General features: G+C 30.7%; 1 protein-coding gene across 1 annotated transcript in view; it reads left to right on the top strand.

The window, feature by feature from the left end:
- Positions 1-9,405, top strand: part of LOC148304774 (acyl-CoA Delta-9 desaturase-like) — a 129,653-nt gene that overhangs the window by 67,143 nt on the left and 53,105 nt on the right. The gene's annotated exons all lie outside the window — the stretch shown is intronic.

Raw genomic sequence — 9,405 nt, forward strand, 5'->3', positions numbered from 1 at the left:
TATTTAATCCATTGACACAAATTATTGGAAAAATAAGTTTTACAGAAGGTGGAATTTTCGACAAAATGCTTTGAAATGTCAAAAACACGTATTGCAAACTTGTTATAGCTATTACTTTTTATTGCTAAATGTTGCGATTTTTATATAAATGAATATATATGTGTGCCTGACGTGTGAGCACGTCCTGTTCAAGGTTTCATTATCAATTTCAGTTCTGCCTCAGGCTTCGCCTACAGAAGAATTTATTATGCCTCAGACTTCGCCTACAGAAGCATTTATTCTGCCTCATATTTTGCCTACAGAAGCATCAGTTCTGCCTTAGACTTCGTCTTAGGAGCATCAGTTCTGCCTTAGACTTCGCCTGCAGAAGCATCAGTTCTGCCTTAGACTTCGTCTATAGGAGCATCAGTTCTGCCTTAGACTTCGCCAACAGAAGCATCAGTTCTGCCTTAGACTTCGTCTATAGGATCATCAGTTCTGCTAAAGACTTTGCCTTTAGAAGCATCAATTCTGCCTTAGACTTCGCTTATAGAAGCATCAGTTCTGCTTTGGATTTCGCCTACAGAAGCATTTCTTCTGCATTAGACTACGTCTGCAGATGCATCAGTTCTGCCCTACACTTCGCCCACAGAAGCATCAGTTCTGCCTAAGACATCGTTTATAAAAGCATCAGTTCTGCCTTAGACTTCGCCTGCGGAAGCATTAATTCTGCCTTAAATTTCGCTTAAAGAAGCATCAGTTCTGCTTAAACTGCTCCAACAAAAGCATCAAATCTAGCTTAAACTTTGTCTATAGAAGCATCAGTTCTACCTACTTTGGACTCTTTCCGAGGTTTTTTTGGTACTGCACAGTTGCACCATCTCTTTTTGATGAATCTGATGAATATTTTTAAGACATTAACTTTATAAATATATTTATATACGAAGCACGTACAAAGAAATGCGTTAAAAAGCATGAATAATAAAATAATGTCATATTGTTTTACAACATGTCTCTAGTGAAGTTCAAGTGATTCAAGAACAAGGTTTCTAAATTGGTTCATATATATATATATATAACTTCCAAGAATTTGAGTAGTGTGGTTTTCAATAATGGGTAGAATTGGTGAATGTTACACGTGTGTAAAGTGATCACTTAAACCAACCTATGACAGTCGTCAGCCCCGTAAATGCCCAGACTTCCATATTCTTCTTTGTCTTTGATGAGATGTCAAAAAATAATATAATATAATTTTTTAAATTTTTTATATATTTTTTGACATCTGATGATTTGATGTCAAAATATGAAATAATATGAAAAAAACTCCTATAATTGGAGATAATCCAGATTTGTGAACAAGTATTTGGACACACTCAAAATGTAAATAAAATAATGATACTATTTTCTCGAAATTCAAATTTTATACTGACATTTCCTGTTGGAGCTTAATTAAAAAAAAACTTACAATAATAACACACCTATAAACGCAACATGTAAATAAAGAGTCTTTTCATGTTTTTTCATTATTTTTTATATCCTTCTAATTAAATAAGAAGAGAGAGGTTTTATTACTCAATTACAGTAAAAATATTTCGTTTTAAGATATAAAGAATTGAAGGTTTCAAAAGAGCTTACTCAATACATAGTCCAGAGATTGAATCGCGGTGAAAAGATAATGACAGGTGTCTCAACGTAAGATGAAGCATCTATCGCTTTTTACAAAAGTAGATGGAAGTCCGTACATCCCAGGGCTTGCTTTATCATAAATAAGCCTTGGAACTCTCAGACTTCCATCTTCTTTGTATTAAAATAAAATGACGGTTGCTTCATGTTATCTTTTATTTTTGCAGTGTGGCACGAAATTAACCACCCTTTCGGAAGATTATAAATTTTTTTAAATGGCATCGCACGTCAATCATATCTGACATTTGTGTACTATACAGCTGCAGGATACAAACAGATTGATAAAATGGGCACAAATGTGTATCAAAACTGGCGGCAGCTACTTGACGGATATCATCTTTTCCACTTAAGATTTTAATAACTCAATTTTTTAATGTGGTAAAAAAGTGATTTAAAAACAAAATCGGATGATTAATTACACGCTCCTGTAAGTTCGTTTGTATACTGCAGTTGTTCAATTCGCAAATATCAAATAGTATTGACGTACAACGCTTTTTGAAAAAAAAATAAAATTCTGAAAGCGTGATTAGTTTTGCGCCATTCTGTATATTGATATATCATCCATTGATTGTAAAATCCAGTGTCTGATTACTTTTTAGTTATATAAATTGGTACATAGGTCACTTTAAAGATCGATACTACGTCTATTAAATCGTCAATGATATGAGATGATCAGTCTTGCTCTCTAGACTCTTAGATTTAAGAGAAGAATAATAAAGGGGAGATGGATAATACGAGTGAATGTGAGTTCAGAATAGAGGATATTACAGTTATGTGGGAAAAAAAATGAAGAAAAAATAGGAGGTAAAAAATCAGAACACTAGTTTTCTTCTTCTTTATGTGGCATGTCAGATTCCCAGGATGTCGACTATCTTTTGAGAGTATGTATCCCTGTCTTGGGAAGCTCTAAACAGCGCCTCATCCTATCTGATCCCCATCCAATCTCGTATATTCCGGAGCCAAGAGATCTGCCTTCTGCCAACTCCATGTTTCACTTACATACATTAGGGTTGGAACCAGGACTCCGTTGTGTACTGCCAGTTTAGCTTTCGCTGATAGGTTTTTATTTGTTATAACTGATTTCAGTGAACTATTCACTTTCTTCCCAGCATTCACTCTCCTTTCTATGTCTTTATCAATCTTTCCATCCCTAGAAAACATACTACCCAAATAAACGAAATCATCTACCTGTTCCAAAATCACTCCGTTTACCAATATTTCAACTCAGATCTACATTCTTCTCTTTCAAAAACTATAATTTAACACTTAGCCATTTATAAAATTTTTGGTGTGTCCAAATCCTTCAAAAATATGAGTTCTTTCACTTAGGAGTTTCTTCTACATTTAGACATCTCAAGATAGAGAAAGAAAAATATGGGAGTCTGGGTATTTACAAGGTGGTGTTACTTTAACTAACCAATGACCTGTCATTGGTTTGTTACGTTATGTCCAACTACAGATGGCTCCAGTGTACAGTGTCATGAGATTAATGATATTATTTTTGACATCTCATCAAAGATGAAGAAGAATATGGAAGTCTGGGCATTAACTGGGCTGACGACCGTCGTATTCTTCTTCATCTTTGATGAGATGTCAAAAATATTATGAAAATAACTCCTATAATTGGAGATAATCCAGATTTTGTGAACAGTGTTTGGACACACTCAAAATGTTGTAGATTTATGATATTTGTTTTATTTTTTATTTGTATTCATTTATTTAAATCGCAATTTTTACATATTTAGAACATTTTTTTTTGCAGAGACCCACCAAGCCACCTTGTGTGTCTTGTCGGTATATGTAAGAGTTTCAAAAATTTGAGTAACGTGGTTGTCAATCATGGGTAGAATGGTGAATGTTGCACGTATGTAAAGTAATCACTCAACCAGCCTTTGACAGGTCATAAACCCTGTGTATGTATGTATATGATTTACGTACGACGCCATTTGAAAAAATTATAACATCTTCCGATAGGCTGATAAATGTTGTGCTATCCTGTATTTACTTCACAATAGTATGGTATTTTTCAATAGTATAATGTTTTATTCATCGTATCTTTCTAGCATATCGCTCACTCCTTTCAAGAACGTCATAAATAGAAAATCGTCAATTTTCAGTTGTGCATGTTTTTGAAATGCCCAGAAAATGTACTATATCCCAGAAAAAGAGGCATATTTTTAACCTAATATTTACCCGCTACAGGGTAGAAAGTGTTGTTTTTGCATTTTGAAGAAAAGGTATTATTTAATAATTTTTTTAAATAAACTAAATATTTTTCGATTGGAGAAAAAACCTTCAGGTTTTACCTAAAAAGATCTGTTGCACAATAAAAAGTTCAATAAGTGGTTTGATATTTATTTTTAATACATTGTGTTATATTTTGAAACTTTAAAAACGATCTCCATAAAAATCAAGTTTTTTGATTTATAACGTTCTTGAAAGGAGTGAGCGATATGTGTTAATACGACGTAAATATATTTTTATGAATACAATTTTAGGATGTTTTGTCTCATAATTTTCCTTCTTTTATCTTAATGATTTATAACTTTGAAATGTAAAGAATAAAATGAACAATAACGTAACATAACATTCAAGTCTAGAATATAAAAGAATTTAAATTATTCACAACGTTTTGAGTGTGTTTAAATACTTGGTCATAAATCTATATCTACATGGGATATTACTAGGAGAATGTAAGTGGAGAAACCCAGATTTGTAAGCAATGATTTGGATACACCACAAAAAGTATTGTGCATAATAATTGGAAATTATATTTTCAGGCATCTTCCAGTGTGTAAAAAAATCCGGTTAGAATCATGCATACATCTAAATAAAAGTGTATCCTCTAAATAAAAGCTTTCTTAAACTAACCATCAATGGCTTCTGTGACCTCAAACATAAATCGTCTTGAGATTTATGATATTTGTATGAGTATCAAAAATTGAGTACTGTGGCTGTCAATCGAGGGTAAAATGGAAAATGTTGCATATGTGTAAGTGATCAATTAATCGGTGTTTAGTACGTCATAGGTCCTGAAATATTCTCCTTCATCTATGTTGTGATATTAAAATAATAATAAAAAAGTACTCCCACTAAGGACCACTCAAAATGTTGTGAATCCTAATTTTTTTATTCAGTATTTACTTTGTAAATATTGTATTTTTTTGAATAATAAAAAAAATACATAACCTACTTTTTGTCATATTGCTATAAAAGCGGCTATTTTTCTATATAATTGCATTTTTACAAAGTAAAAATTCACAAAAATTTTTTTTTCGCAATCATTTGAAAAGTATAACTTTGAAATAAATTAATCAAATTTAATGGATTATAAACATAATATATGTAATTTTTATCACGCAAAAATTTTATTAACTCAATTAATTATAAGTTGTGTAATTTTTTTAAAATTATTGATATGAATTTTAATTCCGTACATTAATAGTCGATTAATTTATTGAATCGTATCCTCTTACATATTTTCACCTTGCCTTTAAAATAATATTTGCGATATTGCCAAATAAATTTTGGTAAAGTAAAGTTAAAAATAAAGGTAGGTATTCCTAAGGTATTTCTTTAAAAATATCGTTTGTCAATAATATTATGCTAAAAGTTTTTCATGGTCAATTAATTCTTACATTCTGCGATCGTTTACTGACGTCATTCAAAATGGCGTCCGAGAATTGCAAAACGAGCTATCTTAAAAACAGCCATTTTAAAATAATATCAAAAAAGTATCATTTAATTTCTTAATGGTCTCGTTTTGCGTTATTAACCTTTAACTGCTGATGATATATATTTTGTAGTTGTCATTCGGAGTTGACGTATTCCCTACGCAATGCACAATAAAAACAACATTTAGAAGTTTTTTAAATCATATTTTCATATGGGGTACGGAGTGCGTGGAAGTTTTTGATAAGGGAAGGGTAATTAACTTTGAGTATTTCAATGTTTTAGAATTTAGTACATGAACCCTGATGATGACAAGGTTCTTGTTGAAACCGGTTGGAGAAAGTGTACCAATAAAAAGTGGTTCAGACACAGTATTTATATAAGTTTAAAATTAGAAAAACCTTAGTTAAATCTTTAGTTTGGAGCATATTGTTGAATGAAAGAGAAACGTAGACTATCGGGCAGGCAGGAGGCGGCTAGAGGCGTTTGAGATATGGTGCTACAGGTGCATGTTGGGGATTCATTAGTCGGAACATGTACAGAACAACGAGGTTTTAAGTTGGGCTGGGTAGGCTAGGTAGGCTGGGTACTAAATAAAGTAAGGCAACAGCGAGCCTAATAGATAGGCCATAATATAAGACACATAGGCCTGCTTCTTACAATTGCAGATTCGCAGTTGATGGGAATTCTGAATTCTTACCTTGACTATGTCAAATTTAGGATTTTGAAGAGTGATACTATAGAAGAATGCTTAAGAAGAACGAAAAAATCATAGTTAATAAATCATTTTCAGTTCGAAGTAATGATATTTTAATGCTTGGTTTCTTGCATTAATGATTTGGCATTAACTTTGCGGAATGTCATGATGATTTCAATTTAAAAATAAAAGCGTCACAATACAGTTTCATTTTCACATGTTAATGAGAACATCTATAGTTCTCAAAACTAGTCGTGTTGACATTAATATACATACTTAAAACTGGTCTTATATAAGCGTTTATTTTTTACATTTATTATTATTCTATGTATTTTTAAGTGTGTTTATGTATTTAATTTGTGAAAATTGCATACGGCCGTGAGTTGATAAATAGATTTCCACGCACACGATATATGGTAGCATTACCTTTCAGTGAATTAGGGGTTAAATATACCAACGCGGTGGAAAAGGTTTTTAGATGATACCCGAAACATCTCAATTTAGAAAGCAAAATCAATTTAAGAAAGTAAATACGACCTAAATTTCCCCATCAGTATTAACGTAACGTTTCTAAAAAGGATTATTTATTTCTTCCTTTTTTTGAGAAACTCATTGAAATGTAAAGAAAATAAAATGAGATTACCAGAAAAAAAAGGTTTTTTTTCAATATTGACTCATATTCTAGAAATCAAAAGCTTTAGAGTGAAAGTTGAGATTTTTACCACTTATTCACGCCTGATTAGCTTAAAGTGACTGAAAAGAAAAAAAATAAAGACACAAAAATTGTGGTAATCAGTAGTTGAAAAATGTATTAAATATTATTTTGTTATTATTTGCAATGGAAAAAGTACCTTCAATTCTAACCTATTTAAAATAAAGTACTTTCTATATTTCTCATGAAACTTTTAATTTAGTAATATTTTAATATTATTTATTAATTTGGCATTAACTTTGTGGAATGATGTATTGTGGAAAATTTTAAATATGAAACACTTATGTAATACCACTTATTGCATATTATTTCATTACACACGACTAGTTTCGAAAACTACAGATGTTTTTACAAAATACATCACCATTCTGGTCCCATTATGTCCCATTAAACAAAACCACGCCTCTCTAGTTGTTATTTCGCCCACCTCTTTATATTCCGGAATTATCATTTTTTTACTCGTTAATTTTTAAGATCACATGTTAATGAAAATATATGTAACATTCGAAGCTAGTCATGTGTGACGAAATAAAACTCAATAAATCAAGTGATATTATACATGTGTTTAATTTTTTAAATACTATTTTTATAGTTTTCGGACAATTTAATATTTGATCTTTTAACGATAGCTCGTTTGTTCATATGACCGTAGGATAGGTAAAATCTATGACACGTCCCAATATTCCATCATCTATGTTTCGAGAAGCAATGTTGTCAACAGGTAATAAAGATACTAAAATATTTTTTGGAAATCATATTTAATTTCTTATAAATACTTAATCATATAAATTTAAAACATGATATAAAATTTAATTAATATTGCAATATTTTAATGATCTAATTTTAAATTGTGTAACCTTGACCCTCGGTTAGAAATACGATAAATCTTAAAAAGTTGTTTTTGAAATTCTTCAAATATAATTGTTGGTTTATTGATTTATTGGCTTTCGCTTTTTTGGATAAACGTATGGGTTTTTACTATGTTTTTTCTTAATTTTTTGAAAACGTTTATTTTTTCCACTTTGAATACCGTATAAATAATACACAAACGCATCGCTTGTGTACAGAATGAAAAACTTATCTCGTGTTACTGTACATGAATATATTAATAGTAGTCATAAATAATGGATAGTTAATATACCCCTATTTTCGTAATTTATTACGTCAAGAGCACTTTATACAATACTTACACGTGGGTACCTGTATATAAGGACAACTCTGATGGAGATACCTGTACCTTTGTTAAAACTTGACTCATAAAATTCATATAATTACAATATTTTTAGTGTATGCAAATCGTTAATCACTAATAATTGTGATTCGGCATTAACTTTGTGGAATGACATGTTGATTATTTTAAAAACACTTGTACCTTCAATACTTGTATAATTTAACACTTGTATAATACCGCTTATCGAAATTTATTTCGTTACACACGACTAGTTGCGAAGAATACAGTTACAATGATTAAAGAAAACACTTCGTTCTTTACCACTTGAGTTTTATTATAGACTACATGTTTCAGAAGTTAAACTCAGGTCTGAATAATAACTTAAATATAAAATATAAAATTGTTCTATAAATAAGGACAGGGGAAAGTAAGGGGAAGGGGTTAGTCAAGGAACGGAGTTTGAAAACAAAGGAAAAATGGAAAGCAATGGCGGAGAATTTTGAAACAATATATTATTTAAAAAAATATTGTAAGAACTCAGGTTTTTTTGTATTTCTAAATTTTCAAGATAATTCATAATTTGGCCTTTATATGGAACAAGGTGTAATAAAAGAATACAGTTGTTTCCATCGAATGATGATCTTGTCAAAATCTCTTGTCGATAAAAATATCTTTAGTTTTTGAAGCTAGTCATGTGTAATGAAAAAAAATTCAATAAGCGATATTATACAAGTGTTTAATTATACAAGTATTGTACAAGTGTTTTTAAAATAATCAATATGTCATTCCATAAACTAAATGCCATTAATTTTTTAAATATCCAAATCTTTGTTCCCAAATCTGGGGTTAGTCTACTAAGGTTATATTTTTGTACTTTTTTAAACATTATTTGAATTAAATTGACATCTCAACATAAATGAAAGAGAATATGAAAGTCTGGGAAAGCTTTCAACCTATCATAGAATGGTTTAAGTGATCGCTTTACTCACGTGTAACTTACTGAAATCAATCATAGATGGAGCCGCAAACTACGATGTAAATCAATCAAAAACATAAATATAACTTTCGAAATTTGAGTAGTGTGGTTATCAATCAAGGAGAAAATAGTGAATGTTACATGTCTATAAAGTGATCACTTAAACTAACCTATTGCAAATCTCAAGCCTAATAAACTCCCAGAGTTCCAAATTCTTCTTTCTCTTTGTTAAAATGTCACGTTTAATCAAATCATATTGATTTTCTGAAGGACGAGTAGGTATTTTATTTCACATTATTTGTTGACATCTCATCAAAGATGAAGAAGTAAATGGAAGTCTGGGTATATAAGGGGCTGACGACCAACATAGGCTGGTTTAAATGGTCACTTTACACACGTGTAACCTTCACCAATTCTACCCATTATTGACATCCACAATACTCAAATTCTTGGAAGTTCTAAAAATACGAACCAATTTAGAAACCTTGTTCTTGAATCACTAGAACTTCACTAGA

The sequence above is a fragment of the Brachycentrus maculatus genome, unplaced genomic scaffold, assembly GCF_059751285.1.
Source record: "Brachycentrus maculatus isolate JH-2025_06_01 unplaced genomic scaffold, ASM5975128v1 h1tg000305l, whole genome shotgun sequence".
NCBI classification, from domain to species: Eukaryota; Metazoa; Arthropoda; class Insecta; order Trichoptera; family Brachycentridae; genus Brachycentrus; species Brachycentrus maculatus.